General features: G+C 33.5%; 1 non-coding gene and 1 pseudogene across 7 annotated transcripts in view; one reads left to right on the top strand and one right to left on the bottom strand.

Moving 5' to 3' along the window:
• The window catches only part of LOC116277668 (uncharacterized), a 299305-nt gene that overhangs the window by 106526 nt on the left and 170640 nt on the right, over window positions 1-22139 (bottom strand). The gene's annotated exons all lie outside the window — the stretch shown is intronic.
• On the top strand, window positions 4549-7468 carry LOC116277686 (small ribosomal subunit protein eS8 pseudogene; annotated as a pseudogene).

Genomic DNA, 22139 nt, shown 5'->3' with positions numbered 1-22139 from the left:
AGATAGGTGTCAAAGTTAATTTTTCTATGTGGTTATGCAGTTGTCTAGTGCCTTAATAGAAAATGTTTTCACTTCCCATTAATTGCTTTGGGGAATTTGTGAATCTTCAAATAACTGTGGATGTGTGGGTACATTTCCAGACACTATCGTATCCTTAGATATATAAGACTTACTGAGTACAATAAGGCAAGGAAAGGAAAAAAGAGGCATACGGATTGAAAAGAAAGAAAACTATCCTGATTTGCAGATGTCATGACTATGTACATAAAAAACCCCAAGAATCAACAAAAAAAACTTTAAGAACTAATAACTGAGTTCTCAAATTTGCAGAATAAAACATCAACACACAAAAATTGATTATATTTTTATATATTAGCAACAAACATGTAGGAACAGAAATTTAAAACACAACAGCAATTATGCTGGAAAATAAATGAAATACTCAAGTATCAATATAACATGTACGTGTGAATGAGGCTTTTCCAGGGAACTGTGAGACAGATCAAATGCTCTAGAGATGGAAATTTATGAAGAACTCCAAATAGTGTGCCTCATCCAGCAGCTGCAAGGTGATGGCTATCACAACTGTACCATGGTTGCAAGGATGCTGGCTTTCAAGACTATCCCAAAGCTGAAGGTGTAGGTCAAATTAAGACACCCCAATTTCTGCTGTTCTTACTGAGGTTCAGTTGGTTTTCACTCTGAAACAACTGCAAGAAAACCTGCCTTGATAAAAGCACAGCAAGGAAAACAATTGTGCCTGAGAAGTGAAATGACTAGCCAGCTATCGCTGGAATTCACAACCTATTTTAAACATGCCTATAAATTATTTGATATTCCTCCCTTTAGGAGACAGAACCTAAGTTTCTGCCCATTGAGGATGGGCTGGACTTGGTGATTTCTAATAAACATAGTAGAAAAAGTGACAGTGTGTGGCTTCAAAGTCTAGATTTTTCCCCTTTCTTCTTTCTTTCTTTGATTGTTCATTCTACTTAGTCTATGTTGAGACCAGCTCTATGAAGAAGTACATGTTACAAACAAATGAAGTCTACAGCCAACAGCTAAGTGAGTGAGATTTCTTGAGAGCAGATCACTGAGCCTTGACAACAACTTGACTACAATCTTATGAGAGACTATTATCAAGTATCACTCAGATAAATTGCTCTCTGATTGCTGACCCTCAGAAACATTGTATGCTGCTAGATTTTCTTGTAATACATATATAACATGCAGCCCAAATTTCTAGCACTCACAAAGTTTAAAAAACTCAAGCTGTGAATTTAATATATCTGCTCAATAGGATTCTAGTTTCTTGATGGAAATAAAAAAAATTCTCTCTGGATAAACACAACATCATTCTTACAGAATTCCCAAAGAATTCACATAAATATTTTCAAAAGAAAATGGAAAAATAAATATATATAAAATATTTCTAAGGAAATAGGACACTTCAATTGAAAGTGCATATAAAAATTAAACTAACAGAATTATAACAATTACTTATATTGTAATTAAAAGAAATAGAATATAAGAAAGGAAGATAGTATTCTTGTTATTTTCTGAAAACAATAAAAGCAATTTGAAGAAATTCTGAGGAAAATTGTAAGTAATACATAGCAAATCTGAAATAAATACATTGCAAAAATAAAATATGTACTAACTGAAAAAAAGTTCAGTGTTCAAGTTTAAAATCTGACTAGACATAGCCAAAGAGATAAACAGTTGAATTTAAAAGTAGATTGTAAGTTTTCCACAATGCAGCACAGAGAGAAGAAAAAAAAAAGAAAGAGAGGTTAAGAGATATGAAGTATGGAGTAAGAGGGTTGAATACATATTGTTGGTGAAATAAAATTAAAAATATCCTGCCAATCCCAAACCATCTTCAGAAAAGAAGGGAAAGGATGCAGTTCTTATTGAATAAGAATTTAAAATGTGAGTACATAATAGACAATCAGCCGGAGATTGTGAAGAAAGAAAGAAATCTCATCCTTTTACATAGCGGATGCAGCCCTTCTCACGCAAGTGCTCAGATAAACAATAGACAGTCCTCAAGTCCAGAGACACACACACATAAAGAGAATACAATGAGAAGAGATGAAAAAAACCAGACAACCATCTCCAAGGCGAGGAGAGAGACCCAGAACAGATTCTTCCCTCAAAGCCCTCAGCAGGAATCACCTGCAGACACTTTGGAGACTTCTAGTTTCTGAGTCTGTGAGACAATAAATTTTTGTTGTTTAAGCCACCAAGTTTCTGGCATTTTGATACAGCATCCCCCAAAAACTAATATAAAGGATAAAATAAAGATATTTTCAGATAAATCTTTGGAAGTTTCCCACAAGCAGACTATCATTAAAAGAAAATCTGGATGATATGAGTAAAGAAAATGATCCAAGAAAGAAGATTTGAGATGCAAAAATGGATAAAGAGAGCAGAGAAGCAATAAAGATGCGGCTAAATGTATTTCAGCATCAACTTTCTGAACCAAAAATAGCATCTTATGGACATAAGAAAACAGAATTAAATTAAACAGCATATGATAGAAAAGAGACTCAAAGTAGTTAATGTGTTTAAAATTTTCTATGAAGGAAAAGGAAAAATACAAAGATTAGCTTTGAGACTTTAAAACTCAAGTAAAAACATTATCATCTTTAGATCAATCATGAAAAGAATAATGGAAATATTGGGTATACCTAATAAGAGTATTGATTACAAAAAACTAGTTAAGGAAAAGATGGAATGATAAAATTAACAAATGCAAAAAAAAAAAAAAACACAAGAAAAGACAGAAAAGGAAACACAGAAATATCAGAATAAAATGCACAGAAAAGGGTGATAGATACACATCTAAATGTATCAGTATTTATAGTAAAAATAAATGGATAAAATGATCTTATTAAAATACAATGGGTTTGAGATTTGCTTTTGAAAAAACAATTGTGTTTTTTACACAAGTCATAGCTAAAACATATAGCTAAAGAAATTAGGAAAAGATGCATTTTGGGGGCAAAGACAATTGACAAAAACAAGCTTATTAGTTATGTAAGAGGTTTTTCTATAAAACCAGGCATTTTTCAAACAAAAAGAGTAACTGGGTAATGATTTCAATTCCCCAGAAAGAAGTATTTATTTTAAATGTGTAGGCAATTGATAACAGTCTCAAAATATATAAGGACAGATTACATAAAGCACTTGAAGTTATTGTTAACAATTACCCTAACTGGTGCAAATTATTTTCCCTGTGACTATCATGTAATTGGAACATCCTCCATAATTGCATTCTATAATTACTGCTTGGGGACTGTTTTAGTGCTAATTCTGAGACCTGAATCTCATAATGATAATTAAAAATATTAATGTTGGACACCATCTGACTCCAGCCCCTCATTTTACAAACGAAGGAATTGAGACCTACAGATATTAAAGAACAGCCTGAATTACATTTAGTGAAAGGGCTGGAGATTAGTCTTTTGACCTTCCATACAAACTTCTCAGAATTATTTCACAAGGTCTGCAGTTACAGTAATTTCTGCACTAAAAAGGAAGTGGCAGCTTAATATTTTATTCTCTGAAAATTATGATTTCAAAATAAATATTTATTTTGGCTCCAAGGTCTAGATGAACTTTCATGCACTAGAGACCTGGTCTACAAAATAGCTCACATTGTCTTCTCCATACAACCCTTCATTTGTGACTGTGTGATATTTGTGACCCATTAAGGATGATGCGAAAGGCTAATAATGTGCCTCTGTTAAAAAAAAACAAAACAACAACAACAAAAAAAAACAAAAACAAAAACAGAGGAGTAGGCACTCAGGTTGACCATCAGCAATTACTCCCAGAATGGGAGCAGCTGGCTGCCCAGCCAGAACAGTCCTGTCTATCATAACCAGGAAGATGGGGAATCAGAAGGCCATTACTGGAACTACTAACCTCCAGAACATAATGCTAAAATTATGGCATCTGTGAGCTGAATTTACAACCAACTGCCATAAACCCCCAACTCCCAATAAACAAGCAACTAGTTTCTGGAATAATAATGCAAAAAAAAAAAATCAACTTCTTTACCACTAAGTAAGCCCCAAGAAGCCTCACTTCTGCCTTCAACATCTCGTTTTGGATCTCCTAATTAGTAGAATCTGATTTTCATCTAAAACTTTGACTGCAAGTTTCCTAGCCTCTGTAGAACAGAAGACATTTCAGAGGAAGTTTGAAACACATGCTGAGTGCCAATCACTCTATGTGCAATGGGCTCTTCTTACATTACTCTAGTTTACTCTTTTTACCATGATTTTACTTGCCACTATATATAACAGACTTTGCTGGCTTGTTTTCTTTTGTATCATCTGTCTGTTCCACTGAATTACACGCTTCATGAGAACATGAACCAGTTTTGTTTGGGATTACTCAGTGCCTGACCTGCAGAAGGTCCACAGCAAATTTTTGCTGAGGGAATTAACTGGAAGCATCAGATTTCACTTCTAAGTAAGTTAAAAACTCAGCTCATTCACTGATTTGTTAAACAAGTATAGAAACTTCTCAATCTATATGGACTCCACTGACTTGTCTGCAAATTGTGCTAATAACAAGGCATGCAAAACCCCCATCCCACTTTGTTCTGTCAATCAGCCTGTGTTATGTGTAAAGCCTAAACATCTCATGGAGCGAAAAGATCTTGCTGAATGTATGATGCAAACAACTAGCCTACATCCTGAGGGCCTCTATCTAAGAGGGGTTTGGTAAAACATATCACGTATGCCTTCACTGTCATGCTCGGGTTGTTACTGCTCAGTCGCTCCTGATCCTGAGACACCAGAGAGGGCATATTTCAGGCAGCACTATATCCTGAGATTCACCTGCCACAGCCCCAGGGGATGCATGCGGAGTACCGATTTCCCCTGTCACTCCTGGACCAACGACAAGTCCAAACTCAGTGCAGTGGAATTCAGCACCACCAGGACCTACCGTCTATGCTCTTCTGCTTAAGACCCTTCCCTCCTGGTCTGTCCTTTAAAGCCCTCAAAACAATTGCCCACAGTGGAGTGTCTGTGTGGGTGTAGTGTGTGGAGAGGTGTGCCATAGCGGGTGGAGGATTAATTAGCAATGACAACGGCAGCTAGAAACATCCTCTTCCTTTTGCACAAATGGGAAGCTGACACAGCATGTGTTACTCTCTGGGCCAAAGGTTCTCAGGCTCAGGTCATGCTGCTGTCTAAGAACCCTCTGAGATTCCAGGTTGCTGTCTTCTCCCTGGCATACAATTCCAGCTTCTAGATAGCTTCTAAATTGTTTGCAAGAGGCAAAGCTGTGCTTCAGGAAAAACTGAGTTACTACCAAAATGGAGAACGTTGTGGGGAAGCAAAAGGATAGAGCACGTTCTATCCTCAAAACACACTGGGTTTAGAATGAGGATGGCAGTTGGTATTGTGGAGAAAATACTGAGAGAGAAAGCTGCTCCCTGCTCCTCGGGGAGACAGGACCAGGGATAGAATATTTCTCCCTCCTCCTAGAGTAGAGCCTGATAGTATGGCCTGTGGAAGTCCTTTGTTTATTATTCATATTCTCCTAATTCATCCCCTGCTCCCTTACACTCCCCAGGTGCAGTAGTGCAGCTCCCTCTATTAACACTGGGAGAACACTAACACTAGTAAGAATGACCACTCCTGGCAACTCTCCCTTAAGATTCCTCCAGGCAGGGCAGAGAAGGATAGCCTCTTCGAGGCCCCACCCCTCACTTGGGCAGAGGTGGATGGGAATAAGTTTATGCTGAGCCTGGGAGATACATGTTTTCCCAAGAAAGATGCTTCTAACAGAAGGCTAACTAGATGGGGTGAGGAGAGATCAGCTTTTCCATCGGAGGTGTACTCTGTCACATCTTCTACTGGAGCAAAAGTCTCCCCAGATTACCTAGATTGTCTTCTTCATAGAAAATTGTGGAACACTCCAAAACTTTAGAAGAAAAGAAATCAAACTAGAGAATTTTGAAGTATGGCATTCTTAGAGGATTTTTATATTAATGTTAAACCTGAGATTGATTTGGAAATCCTAACATTATGAATTATTTCAATTTATTCATTTTTCAGATCATCTGCAATTACCCTATTTACATACATTTTTTAGAGAGTATCTAAATTTATTTTCTCTGTTATCATGACTGGGCTATAGAACACTACAGGCAGACTTGACCTATATTAAACTTACACTGCTCAGCTTTATTCTGGCCCAGATCCTTGACATTCTTCGTAGTGAACTCCCAAAACAACCCCCCTAAACAACTTTCTGTTTCATTGCATTCCAATTACTATAGCTTTCCACCCCACTACAGCCCACAGACAGGAGAGAACATCCCTCATTTCTGAGAAGTGCTATATCATATAGCACACGTTTGCCCTCTTTCTATCTCCATACAGCTCTTTATTTATACCCGTGGTCTCATCACCATTAGATCCTTATATAAAAATCTTTATTAATGTTTACCTTCTAAAGTTAACTGCTCACTAAAATGAATCCCTATCCTGTTGACATCATCCCTTCCTATAAGACCTTGATCTTGTATTTATGCCTCCCTTTCCAGCATCATTAATCTTAATATCCTTCCAGTCAAGCTCCTCTACTGTATTATATATTACTGCCTATGTTATGCTTTAAACATTGTTTTTATTATGTCCTTCCCTTTTCAAAACCCTCCAAAGATTATTTCTTTCAATATTTTCCACTTTTTGAGATTTTATTATAATTCCCTCCTATTAATTCAACTGTATAGTCATCATTCCCTGTCTGCACATCTCTATTAAAGGACCCCCTCATGATGGGTGGGGGAAAAAAAAGGTTCTTTCCAGCCAGCCACGAGTGATGGGCATCTCTTGAACAATTGGCACAAGTACCGCAAGACCAGGGACAAAAAAAAAACCTACCACAAGAAGCAGAAGTATGACCTGGGATGTCCCTCAGCCAATACCAAGATTGGCCCTGCTGCATACACACAGTCTGTGTGCAGGGAGGCAACAAGAAATATTGGGCTTTGAGGCTGCACGTGGGGAACTTGTCCTGGGGCTCTGAGTGTTGCCTGCACAGGACAGGGGTTATGGATACTGTCTACCATGTACCCAACAATGAACTGGTCCCTACCAAGACCCTGGTGAAGAATTGCATCGTGCTCATTGATATACAGACAGTGGTAGAGTCCCACTATGCACTGCCTCTGGGTGGCAAGAAGGAGGCCAAGCTGACTCCTGAGTAAGAAGAGATTTTAAACAAAAAACGATCAAAGAAAATTCAGAAGAAATGTGATGAAAGGAAAAAGAGTGCCAAAATTAGCAGTCTTCTAGGGGAGCAATTCCAGCAAGGCAAGTTTCTTGCCTGCATTGCATCAAGACCAGGCCAGTGGGGCCAAGCAGATGGCTAAGTGCTACAGAGCAAGGAGCTGGAGTTCTATCTGAGGAAGGTCAATGCCCAGAAAGGCAAATAAAACCTTATATCTTAGCTCATGTAAAAAGGTGTTTATTTTATAGATAGATATAGATATAGATATAGATATAGATATAGATATAGATACAAAGATTTTTTCCCCCCAAATATAGTCTCTAATATATTTAAGCCAGGGTTAACAGTGATTAAAATTCACTGCACTCAAACTACTTGGCATACAAAGGGCATTCAGCACATGGTTGAAAAGTAGATGTATGCCAGTTTATTCCTGCTGCCATAAATTCAGGTTAGTTCTCACATCTGAAATGGAATTTTCTCATCCCTTAGGCTATCAGAATCTTACCTGTCTTTGAGTCTAACTTGAAATCTATTTCTTTTGTGAAGCCTTCTTTTCATATTCAAGTCTTAATTCATATCCTTTTATTGGAGTATTTTAGTAAATGTTGGATACACCAAAAATTTTACGTTAGTCAAGGTTTAATTATAAGTAACAAATACCAACTATTTCAGGTGGAAAGAGAGAAATGTATTTAATCAAGGAAAATATGTGCTTATTAAATTGTTAGAAGGCTAAAAGAGCATACTTTTCATTAACTGGGCATCCAAGAATGATGCATGAGAAAATAACACTAAACTGGAAGGCTGGGGAATCTGCCACAATCAAGGAGAACCACTGCACTTGACCACAGGAACACTTTAGTTGTAATGTAGGCCTGAGTATGGTCCCACCACAATTATTGGCTATAGAAGTGGACCATGCCTGTTAGATCCAGACAGAATTTAAGCCTGCATCTCAACACCCATGGATGGAAACAAAGGTCTTGACTGATGTTACTAGAGAACACCAAATGATACCGCTTGCAAAGTAGTCTTTGTCTAGTATCAAGTTCCCAAACATGCGTGAGCTTATCCAACCGGCTGAGCTTTTAGTAACATATGAAATACTAGTGACAAGAAATTCTGAGGAACTGAATTTTTCAGTCTTCAGCCTTTGCAGTATAGCATGACAAGAGATGAATATTGGGTATCAATTCACTATATTATCCATAAGTGGACTTTATCTTGTTACTTTGTTATTGTTTGATATATAATTATATTTTCCTAAATGTTTAATTATTTGATAATGGCTAATTGGGATGGCATCATATTATTGTAGACGAAAATATGCAAATCGAAGAATATTTAGTTCTAATTATACCTTAGTTCTCTACCATCCTCTTTTGTTTGTTTAATCATGAAGGCAGTCACTTAGCTTCCCTAGGTCACATTTAATTCAAGATTTTATAGATGATATCTTGAGTACTCTCCTGATTTACTAGTCTATGATTTCATGCTTGATTGAACTATATCCTGTTCGAGTAGACAGCCCATCTGCTTGATAGGAGAAAATAGTATTTGAGTATTAAATGTGTATTGTGTGTTTCACTTCAAAAGATTCTAGAGGAGAGATTTGAGAGACATACAACATTGACATTTTTTCTTTTTCTCTGAAGAGTGGTTGAATGGATATACTTTTATTCTTTTTAATGATAGGTAGAGACTTGAAGTGCCTTGTGTTACTGCTGCTTGAATGACTTTAACAAGCTACACGGAGCACTCACAATAAAAACTGTGTCCCTAAATCCAATTCTACATAACTTAGAGAGGGTCAATATCATTTGACTTTTCTCCAATACAAAATAACACTCTCTTGACTTGCTTTTGTACAGTACGCTCTCAGTCATTGATCCCCCACTTAAAATGATGGATCTTCCCTGTCTTTGGCTATCACTGGCAGCCAGTCCTTAAACAGATGGGTCTCCAATCACTCGCTGAGGATGGTCTCCCTAAATAACTATCTGCCCGTTGAGTGTAACTAGAACTGGAAACTGAGGTCTATATTATTACACAATAAGACAGTTTGTCCTGAGCGCTACAGTAATTTCTAAGAATAAACATGATAATACAAAGAGCCACATTTGAAGTGTAATTTTCTAGTATGCATTTTTTCTGATTTAATCTGGAATTGTGTAATTGGGAATTTTTTCTTGTATCAATTCTTGATTAACTCCACTGCCAAACTGTCTAAGGAATTAAGCAGGGATTCTCTACTGCAGATAATAATTGCATTCTTAAGCCCATAGAAAACAGGCAAACCTAACTATTAACAAATGATGCTTAAAATAAAATCTTCCAAACAAAATCTTACAAAAATACAAATTTGAATGTAGATTGTTGTCAACAGGCTCATGTATGTGTGCAAGCTTTCTTTTATGAAACCATTAATGGATAAAGATATTTAACAAGTCTCTTACTGACTCCAAATTCATTCAGATATCTTGGTTCATCAAACTATATTACAGAGAATAAAGAAATATGTAAATTTCCTACCTAACTAGAGACAGAAATCTTTGAAGAATCCTGGGATAGAATTTTAGACAGAAGATTAGTAAGTATCTCAATTTTCAAAGAAGAATATTGAATCCAAAATCTATATGAATGGAAAATCTTTTTTGTTCCCTGTTGAATTATTTTTTATAGCTGATGTACAATATTATATGTTACACATGTACAATATAGTGATTCATAATTTTTTAAAGTTATATTCTATTGATAGCTATAAAATATTGTCTATATTCCTTGCATTGTACAATATACCCTTGCAGCCTATTTTATACATAATAGTTCGTACTTAATCCCCTAGCCCTCTATTGCCCCCCCACCACCATCCCGCCACTGGTAACCACTAGTTTGTCCTCTGTATTTATGAATCTGCTTCCTTTTTTGTTATATTCACTAGTTTGGTGCATTTTTAAAATTTTACATATAAGTGACATTATACAGTATTTACCTTTCTTTGTTGACTTATTTCACTTAGCACAATGCCCTACAAGTCTATCCATGTTACTTCAAATGTCAAAATGTCATACTTTTTGTGGTTGAGTAGGATTTCACTGTGTATGATATACCACATCTTCTTTATCCATTTGTCTGTTGATGGACACTTAGATTGCTTCTATACTGTGGCAATTGTAAACAATGTTTTATGAACATTGGGGTTCATGTATCTTTTCAAATTAGTGGGTTTTTTTTTTCTTTCTGATATATACCCAGGAGTGTAATTATTGGGTCATATGGTAGTTCTATTTCTAGTTTTTTGAGAAACCTCTATACAGTCTTCCATACTAGCTGCATCAACTTACATTCTCACCCACAGTGTACAGGGTTCCCTTTTCTCCACATCCTAGCAAACATTTGTTACTTTTGTTCTTCCTGATGACTGCCATTCTGATAGGTGTGAGGGAATGTCTTATTGCTCCCTGACTTCAGACTATACTGCAAAGCTAGAGTAATCAAAACAGTATGGTACTGGCACAAAAACAGACACATAGCTCAAAGGAACAGAATAGAGAGCCCAGAAATAAATCCAGGTACTTACGATCAACGAATCTATGACAAAGGAGGCAAGACTATACAATAGAGAAAAGACAGTCTCTTCAGTAAGTGTTGGGAAAACTGGAAAGCTATATGCTAAAGAATGAAATAACATTCTCTAACATTATATACAAAAATAAACTCAAAATGGATTAAAGACCTAAATGTAAGATCTGAAACCATAAAACTCCTAGTTGAAAACATAAGCAGAACACTCTTTGACATAAATCGCAGCAATATTTTTTGGATCTGTCTCCTAAAGCAAAGTAAATGAAAGCAAAAATAAACAAACGGGACCTAATTAAACTTAAAAGCTTTTGCACAGCAAAGGAAACTATAGACAAAAGGAAAAGACAACCTACTGAATGGGAGAAGTATTTGTAAGTTATATTACTGATAAGGGGTTAATATCCAACATTTATAAACAGCTGATAAAACTCAACATCAAAAGAAAACTAAAGAACCCAATTAAAAATTGGCAGAGGTACTGAAAAGATATTTTTCCAAGGAAGAAATGCAGATGGCCAACAGGCACATGAAAAGATGCCCAACATCACCAGTCATTAGGGAAATGAACAGAAAATCTTATGATGATGCCATTGCAAGGTTTTAAGACACAGCATTAAAAATATGTGACCCCCTCATAAAAATCAGTGTTTAGCAATGATTCATTAAAATAAAGTCACAGCACACTAACCTTATCTAATTTTTATAGCGTTTAAGATTACTATTTAAGATAAATTCAGAAAAATGTATTTAATACAGATTCCCAGTAAATAGCTATTCATCAGTTGGATTGATTCCTCGTCCTCAGTTGTCATTCATAGACATCACATATACACAGGACCAATCCAGACAAAAAATACTGAATTAATCTGTGTCCTTAAAACTCCAGTGATTCCCCACCTGTTGTTTCTTTGTTTCTGTTGTTTCTTTTTTGGACCTATTTTCTTAAGAAAGAAACATTCTTCCCAGAGTTTGTTATTCTAATTTCATTTCTCAAGAATTGTTGGTCAAAAATGGTCACATACTAATGCCCTAGCTCCAAGAGTTTATAGAACTTCAAATATTTTGTACTTCTAGCTTCTAAATTGGAACATAGACAATGCCAGAAATCAAAAAAGTGGGAGAGGAATGGCTGATGCATCAGGCTCCTATTTCTGGTATAACAAATTACCATAAATGTAATGGTCTAATATAACACAACTGTGTTAGTTAAAGTTTTGGAGGCCATAAATTTGAAATGGATTTCACTGGGCTAAAATCAAGGTGTCCACCCAGCTACATTCCTTTTTGGAGATTCTATGGGATAATCTGATTTCTTGACTGTTCCAGTTTCTGGAAGTTACCCCCATCCTTTGTTAACTCCTTGTAACTTCAAAGTCAGTAATAACTTTGTAATAATAAATCTGTAGTAATAATAAAATCTTTCTCATATAATATCACCCTGACACAAATTCTTCCTCCCTCTTCCACTTTAAGGAAACTTGTGATCACATTGATCCCAATCAGGTAATTCAGGTTAATTTCCCATCTCAAGATTAGTTGAATCCATCTGCAATCTCAATTCTCCATTGTCTAACTTAACATATTCACAGATTCCAGAAAGTAGGGTGAGGATATATTTGGGAGGCTAATGTTATATCTAATACAAAAAGCTGCCAATATTTTGTATCAGCTTTGTAATACTATGAGGAGCATAATGATGGTAAATTTGGGATTCTTACATTTATTGAGCACTTAGTATATGCCACTTCATGACTGTTGGTTACTTCACTATTTTTTTTTCATTTATTCATTAACTCATGTATTTATTTGTCTTTATATATCTATACATGAATGTGTAAACATATGTATGTATACACTTAATTTGTACTCTAGCTATCTTTTGAGGAGTTGGCTGTGTAATGTTTATTCCCTCATTCACGTAACTTGAAGATGTAATCTGTGTCCTTAAAACCCCAAGGATTCCTCATCAGGTATTCTAGACCTTTTGAAACCTGAATATCTGCCCAACAATTCATTGGTTGCCTCAAATTTGAAAACTCATCTTGTTTTCTCTAGCATCTTCCTTTTGTGTTTGCACCATGCTCTCCCTATCTCCTTTTCGCCTAGACTACTGTCATGGGTGCTCCTTGAGTCAAGCTTGTCTAACTTTTCACTGGAAAAATCACCTCCTTGAATGGATTTGCTGAATTCATGTATCTTCTGTAAGACTGGATATCCCGTTTTTTTCCAATGACTGACAAATGGTGAGTCCACAACTTTTGAACTCTGCATTGCATTGTTCATCTAACTTTGTTAGCCTAACTTCTGCTCTTAGCTTAATGCATGGGGTATTTATATTTCTAAGTAGTTTGCATTCCCAGTTTTGTACTGCTAAGATTCTGTAGCTGCAAAATTATGATGTTTTGCCCCTCAGGTTTGTATATAACAAAAGGGGTGTTATAAGAAACATTAAAATGTACAGAAGACCTACTTACATTCAAACTGGTTTATCATTTTGAAAAATCAAGTCACACTCAAAGTTAGATATGTGACTTATGTAAGGTGGTGTATGTCTTATAAATCGTAGATCGCTGATAACAGGAAAATGATATCTTTAAAGTCTGCAACAGTATAAAAAAGACTAAAACCTAGATCAGGATATGAAATTACTGTGAACTCTTAAATCAAAATATGTCAAGGATGGCACTAAATAGATAAGCAATCCAAATACAACAGAAAAAAAGAATGTGTGAGAATGAGAACATTGAGCATGCAATTAAATTTTGTAAATGTGTAGAGAAATAAGAAAGGATTCATTTCCCCAATGATGAGAAGTAATAAAGCATAGCATACATAAGAACCACAATTGTGTTGCAAAATTTGTTCATTTTAGTTACTTTCAATACAATGCTGGTAGAGAATTTCTATATTTATAGTTATATATTTATATAAATATGCAAGGTACATAAATACTTTAAAACAATGTTATATATTTTTATTAAAATTATGGAAAGCCACAGTCATAGTTTAGTATACATAGCAAAACTGTTCAATTTAAATATAGGTGGCTTTTCTATTTAGCAAATATGTCATATTTAATGTATGTTGTTAATATCACAGAATTACCTAGGAAGTAACCACTTAACAAGGACAATGCACTGGGGGACCATCAAAATAAATTATAGCATCACTGACTAAATTTATTTTAATTATGAGGTATTATTATTAAGAAAACTATAAAAATTCCATATTTAAACTATGGATATGTTCAAATAAAACGACAAAAAGTCAATGTCTATGACACTGAGTCAAATGCCTGCAGTTATTCAAAGACAGCTTATCAGCACCTAGAGGGAAATGATCAATGATTAGAATGAAATGCATTTTGTTTGCAAGACAAATAGAGATCCTACCACAAATTTGTCAAAATGTCAGAGTGTCTTTGAGAAAATAACTGTAGCATTAAAAAAAAAAAAACTAGATGGAATCTGGAAATTAAAAGTATTTGACAGAATTTTTCTGCTTTCTATCCACTGACTATTGCTTGACCTGGATTAATCATAGCCTTGAAATTAGGACAAAATCAAATATAATTGAAAAAGTGACTTTCTTGTGTGTTTCAATCCAAAAACTGCCTACTTTGGAAAATCCTAAATGAGAGTTTATTAAGAAAATAATTTTGTCGCACAATTGGAAGATGGTGTATATTTTATATCTATATTTTTCTGTAGATAATAACTATCATTTTGTAGATAAACTATAATAATACATATAGATATGAGAGATGCTTATAATAACGATATCCTTTTTCCATGCTTTCTCTATTTTTCACATAGATAATTCTACTCTTACTGTTTCTAATTCATTCTCCACCCTGTTGGTAGAGAGCTATAACTAATAAAAGTCTGACCACATCTGTTTCATCAATGATATCACACGGTTTTTATGATAAAATAAAAATGCCTCTACATACTGCTCAGTTTACCATTTTAGCTGAAAAGGATTTCTTTCATTTCTTTAAACCCTTTCTTCAGTTACACTTACATTTATCCCATATTTATGTTTATATTTATCTTATTGTTTCAGTTTATCCAATATTTCTATGTTTATTATTGGCTTTTACTGTTTCCTCTTGAAAGAGAGAGAAAAGAAAACCTGATCAACTCCTACACTTGTTCTCTTACTTCTCTGTAGGGAGTTTCTTGATTACCTTCCACACTAAAGATGGTCTCTTTCTTATCTGATACAGTAACAATGTTCACTGCTTTCATCACCTTTATCATATTATAAAATACATTTTTCAACATCTGTCCAGAGTTTTGCTAGATTTTATGCTTTCTGGTCATTTATGTCTTGGTCACCATGATAGTTCCAAAAATTACCACAGAGCTTATTTTCAATAGGCATTTACCTAATGAATAATGACTAAATGACTAAATGAATAAAATACTTTTAAAGTCTCAGAAATGTCAATACAATAAAGGGTAACTAAATATTTTGGGGAGATGGGATTTAGGTATATAAAACTACCCTGGTTCATGATCACAGTAATATTTTTATATTCTATGTATCCTTTAATATGTATTCTCAGTGATGACATTGCTCAATTTTTAAAGTATTAATTTTACTACTTGTTTTAATTTCTGCTGACATCCATTATTTCTTTTTATATGCAATTTTAGCAGACAGTATTCAAAGGAATGCCAAAAGAAAGAAAGAAATTTTAACTAGTCAATGTAGTAGCTCTGAAACAAACACAAATAACATGAAATGGAAAGAAATCATTTGAGAAAAAGATTAATGATCCTCTGTTAATTCAAATTCTATGTTATCACCATTATTAGGCATCATCAAAGTTTAATGTGTATGTATGTGTATATATAAATACAGATATGTATATATATACACATACATACACCATCACAGTTAAATTCATATGTATTTTAGTTCCACATATCTTAAACAAAACATTATATTTAAGAATTAATTTTGCTATATGGTAATATGAATGTATTATTCAATTAAATACTATTAAAGCTATAAGAATGAATATAGAAACATTAGAAATAATAAAATAGTAATGATATCTTATCATGCAAAATTTTTTATCCCATTTGTATCTTATTTATTAAAGTATACCATTTAAGTATGTTACTTCCATAGAAGATACACATTATACACAATCTGTTTAACTAAATTTTCCATAGATAAAATGAAGCTACCAATCAATATTCGCATAAGAAAACTTCAGAAAATTAAAAACAAAGACATGAAAAAAATAAACTAATATCATTTAGCTTAAGGACAAAATAAAGACATAGTAAGACTCAAGTTAATTAATAACTCATATTTAACAATGACTGATTAAATTATTTAAAGATTTACAAAGCAGTTTCTAGTTAAAGAAGCAGAATCCTGTGAAGAAAGGTATTTTTCCAAAGAGGAACTGCAGATGGCCAACAGGCACGTGAAAAGATGTTTAATATCACTAATTATCAGGGAAATGCAAAACCACAATGAGATCTCACCTCACACCTCTCAGAATGGCTATCATCGAAAAGAACACAACAAATGTTGTCAAGGATATGGAGAAAATGGACCCACCGTACACTGTTGGTGGGAATGTAAATTACAGCAGCCACTGTGAAAAACAGTACAAAGATTTCTCAGAAAAATAAAAATAAAACTATTATATGACCCAGCAATTCCAATCCTGGGTTTATACCTGAAAAAAAAAAAAACCCACTAGTTCAAAAAGATACATGAACCCCAATGTTAATAGCAGGGTTATTTACAATTGCCAAGGAATGGAAGAAATCTAAATGATCATCAACAGGTGAATAAATAAAGATGTGGTGTGCACGTACACACAGTGGAATACTACTCAGCCATAAAAGAATACAATTTTGACATTTGCAGTAGCACAGATGGACTTGGAGGGCATTATGCTAAGCAAAATAAGTCAGACAAGAGAAAAACAAATACTGTATGGTATCACCTATATGTGGAAGCCAAAAATACAACAAACTAGTGAATAAAACAGCAAAAAAAGCAAGCTCAGATATAGAGAAAAGCTAGTGGTAAATAGTGGGGAGGAGGAAGTGGGGAGGGGCAATATAGGTTTAAGGGATTACAAAAAATGGGGTTATGGGATTATATAAAATCATGTTTGTGAAACTTCTGAAAATTGTAAAGCACCGCAGAATTTAAAGAATCTCATTTAACTGAAAAAAAAAAAAAAAGAACAAAAGAAAAAGAAAAGTAATTGCAGCTTTTAGTTTTATTCCCGTGAGATCTTTTGGTTTGCATTAGAGGCTGGAGTTAAATTTCCAAAATGAATAATTCAAATGGCACTTAGCAAAGAATAAGTGCACATTTATTATAATTTAGTGGTTTAAGTAAGTTAGCTAATATAAATATGCAAAAATAAAAAATACAAATATAACAACAAAATGCTTATTGTGCAAAGAATATCATAAACAAATTCAATATACAATGACAGACCAAAAGTACATGCATAAGGTAGATGAAGGATAAAGAATTATCTCTACAGTAAAAAAGATCCCTTGCAAATTGAGAAGAAAAAAATATAAAAAATAAAATGATAGAATTCTAGTTAATAATTCACAGAATAACAAGGCAATTGCAAAAGAAAATTGGAAATGCTAAATATATTAGGACAATGTAAAATAAATACAATAAAGGAGGCTTTATTTTTCTCAGATTCACTTTTTTTTTAATCTACAAAAATAGGATAAAATCTGCTGGTGGGGTGGATGGAGCAAAAGAGAGTAGTACATTGCTATTGGAAGTATGAAGAAGTATATTCTTTTTGTTCATTATTCAAGGGATGTGTATTGAACATAAAAAAATTATAATTATTCTTCTAAGCATTTTGGATACACTGCTGGACAATTACAGAAAGTTCCAGACACTCTACTGGACACTTGGGACATATTATGGAACAGAAATAAAGCCCCTCGTGGATTTGTATTCTAGGGTTGTCTCCAACCTGAGAGCATTAATTAAAACTAAATAACCATGTGCATTTTAACACAGACATCCCAAACCTGATGTGGTAACTCATACAAATAAAAGCACAAATTATTAAAATTTAAACATTTTAGTATATAATTTTGTAATAGAGGTAAAAAATATTTTTAAAACACAGTGAATACTCAGCTTTCAAGGAAGGACTATGTATTCCAGAGAACATCGTACAGTCAAATAAAGTTAAAATAAAGTCTGAGACCTATCTCACATGACCTAGAGGAATTTCTATAAGTTATTTTTGAGTGGAAGAATAAAGTAGCATAATGTAAATAACACAATCCTACTTTTGTAAAACTGTAAACTGAAAGACATGAGATATATATATATTATATATATATATAATATATAATATAATATATATATATGGGCATATATAATATAAACCTCTACAGAGTTATATAAGAATGAAAAAATATAGTGGACATACCCTATTACTAAATACTACTGGAGAGAGATGGCAGGAGAATATTGAGGAGGGGAAAAAAGAAACGAAAAAAAAGGAAATTTAAAAAGTTAAGTTTAAAATAGTTTGCATTTATGTAATACAAGTTTTTAGATAAATTAAAAGAAACGGTCGTAATGATATTCACTATTTATTATTGTTCATTATTTCCTGGGACCATGTGACCAAATTTCACTCAGTCTTCTCTCGTGTCACCTGGGTATGCTATTATTTTCCTCATATAACAAGAGAAGAAATAAAGGTTAAAGCATCTCATTCACTTTTCCAAGTTCAAACAATTAAAAAGTGGTGGAACGGTGTGTCTATATTTTAAAATATAAGATAACTTGGAAAATGCTAAGGTAAAAAAGACTTTGCAACAATAGGAAATGTAAGTTTTAACTGTTTTTTTTCCTCCCGCAAAAAAAAATATGTTTTTGGAAGAATTTAAATATATATAAGTCTGTACTGCAATTTTATCTCAATTCTATTAAAAGTTCGTGGGTGAGTAATGAGTTATACAGTACGAGAATGAAAAAAAATCTCTTATGATTGTTTATGCAAAACCAGTGGACTTTGTACAACTGGTGAGAAGGCCAGAGATATTGTTTTTAGTGTTGTCTGTGTGTTATTAATTTGATTCTTTATTGATGCCCTTTTAGGAACAAGATGTGCTCTCATTCATGTTATTTACTGCTTATGACAGTAAGCCGTACTCTTCCTTTTGAGAAACTTAAAGGTGCTGAACTTTACAAAACTGCCTCTGCCTTTTAACTACATTTTCCCTACCATCTCGTTCCCATGACAGTCTAGTGTCTTTAGCGTTCAGCTGAGCATCACACTGCCCAAGGGAAAAGTAGTCACGCAATGGCTTTAAATTGCATATGTGCTTTCCTTAGAAGGTGAGTCTTCTGACTTCTAGAATTGCAATGACAGAAAAATTAAGGCTGCTTGACTTATTAGCAAACAATCTATGTGAAGTCTAACTTGTGACTGAAATATCACATTAAATATAAGTACTGCCATTATGTATTTTGATTAAAAACAAAATTCCTCAGAAATCTGTAACCATTTATTTAGAAGAGCAGTATATGATTCTCATTTTCTAGAGATTTTCAAGTATAGGAGAGATTCAGGTTCAAGTTGATTTTTATAGGAGACAGGTATCTGACGAGATGACCTCAAAAGGTAAATTTCAGCTATACTATGTGGTAAACCTTTACTAGAAAATATAATTTATCAAAATAAGTAAAAAAAAATTGTTTACATGAAGATACTATAATATACAAAAGTGTCCCAATTATAATTTTCAAGCACAACTAACAATGATAAATTTTTCTAGTTATCAATAAGTTAATCATAACTAAAATGATCAGTTATATGCCAAGGGAACATGTACAAATTAATAATTTTGAAAAATATTACTACCTTAATAGGATTTTGAAAACACATATAACTGGTCTGAGTTTTATTTGTAAAGTACATTGGACAATATATGAAAACTATTGTAATTTTTATGTGCTTCCCTTGTGAAGGCTCTGATTGTCTAAGCCACCTATGGCTTTTCTGATACTACTTTTAACTCCTAATTTGCTGCTCCTTTCTAAAAATCACTTGTAAAAAAAATAACTTTAAAAATGCTAAACATCTGAAAACCTGCTTTAAAAATTTCCAGTTGTAAAAGAATAATAATATTCTCCTCTCACTGTTACAATATACTAAAAATAGAATAAAATAGAAAGTCAAACACTTTCTGACCCACAGAGAAAGCATAGCTAAATGGCTGAAAACTCCTATGGTGGGTCCATTCTTATATAAGTGTATGCATTTTAAGGAAATGTTGTTAGAAGTTCAGAAAATATGTGCTATAGGTCAAGAAAATGCTCTTTTGTTTCTGAAAAAGCCTGTTTAGTTATGACTTAGCAACTTGGAGAACTACTTTGTAAGGGAAATCATTTAGTTCCGTGAACTCAAGACCTCAATTTTCACAGGTAAATAGTAAAGCGGTTTGACTAATCTAAAGCCAATCCACTTATATTTGACATGGCAACGCTTGTTAGGAAACATTTCATGGGCAAAACTCTGGATAGCAGAGCCATTTGTGTTTTCCCCTCCAGTGAAATGTGAAACTAGAGATATTAAACAGCTGAAGACTTATTTCAGATAGAAGGTACAAATGTATACATTTAACAGCACCATTATAAAGAATTAGTTTCACAATCTGTTACAGAACAGGATGAGTTCTATGTGTACCTAAAACATTATCAAGCACTGCAGGAATAAATGCCATTTCTCTGTAGATACACTTTCATCTGTAGCAGTACAGGAAAATATAATTAAACCTGTATGAAGTTAAATGTTCAGGAAGTATGATTTAAAAATACTTTCTTAGGTGGGATGATTTCAGCTCAACACAGATAGAACAGTTTTGTACTTTTCCTTTTCTTCATTGTGTATCATAGCATATTTGGAAAAATGTTTGCTAACATTTTCATGTATACACTGACATTACATGAAGCAAATGGCTTGGATTAAAGTGATTAAACTCTTCTTTCATGCTGTGCTGAAAATAACCCAACTGACTTGAAAACCACATGGATCAAAACTAGCATGACTGAATGATGCAACATGATGTATTATAGCACTAAAATCAGATAGAAAAATTTTTAAATGTAGTTTATGAAATAAAAACTTTGACATTCTAAAGTATATTAAAATACTAGTTCTTTTAAAAAATTAGTTGAGTGCAAAATTTGTTTAAAATTTTACTTTAATAATTAGTATCTATCCTGTGTTTTAAATTTCTGGTGCTTTTTAAAAGGTTAATACTAACATAAGAAATGGGTAATTCAATTTTCCATTAAAGAAAGAAAAACGCTGTATCTACATATAAAGATATACTAAAACGTTTTCAATTTGATAAAGGATATTAGAACTTTGTTGCCCAAACTATTCATAATGATTGATGTACAAAAGATTTTTTCAAAAAAGGTTTGTCAGTGAGTAAATCTTTTAGACTTTCTTACTAAATCTATACATACTCTATACTGTGTCAAACATAAAGATGTGAATTGGAAGTATGGTTCTTTGCTATGGAGTTTTGCAGCATTTTCAATATCATTATCTGACACGGCGTGCTATTGTTCTAATATCTTTTTTCTCATAGCGCATTTGTTAAAGTCTGTATATTCAAAAGGTTTCAGTTGAGATTACAAACAAAAAGGAATCTTCATGATCAAATAGTTTCTTTGTGCACATCAATGTCCCTGGGTCTCAGCTAAACGTTAGTTAAAATAATATAAAGGGAATACTCACTCTTCTTTTATTTTATTACTATTTTCACTATTACTTTGACATGTGGTATTGTACAATCGGTAGAGAAAAGATAAAGGACTACTAGAGAGACAGGGATATGCTCATTTCATGAAAACTGGAGAATGTGAGAAATCTAGCTACAAATAGGTGTTTTGAGCTAGACACAGGAGCTGAGAAATGGAAGAAGTCAAAGAACGGACAATTAAAACTCACTTAGGTTAGTCCCAAGACAGAAACAAACTGTAGTTAAATATGAACCTCATAGCTCCTCATTTAAAAATATTCTTGGATAAAATGTTATTCTAAGTAAACTGATTATTTTGAAAATTGAAGTTCACTCTTTCAAGAATAAACTTTTGCCATTGTTATTTAAAACAAACATATACTTGCTTTTAAAATGTATATATATTTAACATTTCCTACCGTATCAATGTGCAGTGTTTTAGCTTGCTATTTTCAACTCCAAAGTACATATAAGTGATTCTGTCCAACTCCTATA

The sequence above is a fragment of the Vicugna pacos genome, chromosome 1 (genome assembly GCF_048564905.1).
Source record: "Vicugna pacos chromosome 1, VicPac4, whole genome shotgun sequence".
NCBI lineage: Eukaryota > Metazoa > Chordata > Mammalia > Artiodactyla > Camelidae > Vicugna > Vicugna pacos.
The sequence above is the reverse complement of the archived record's forward strand: the minus strand, read 5'-3'. Positions and strand labels throughout refer to the sequence as shown.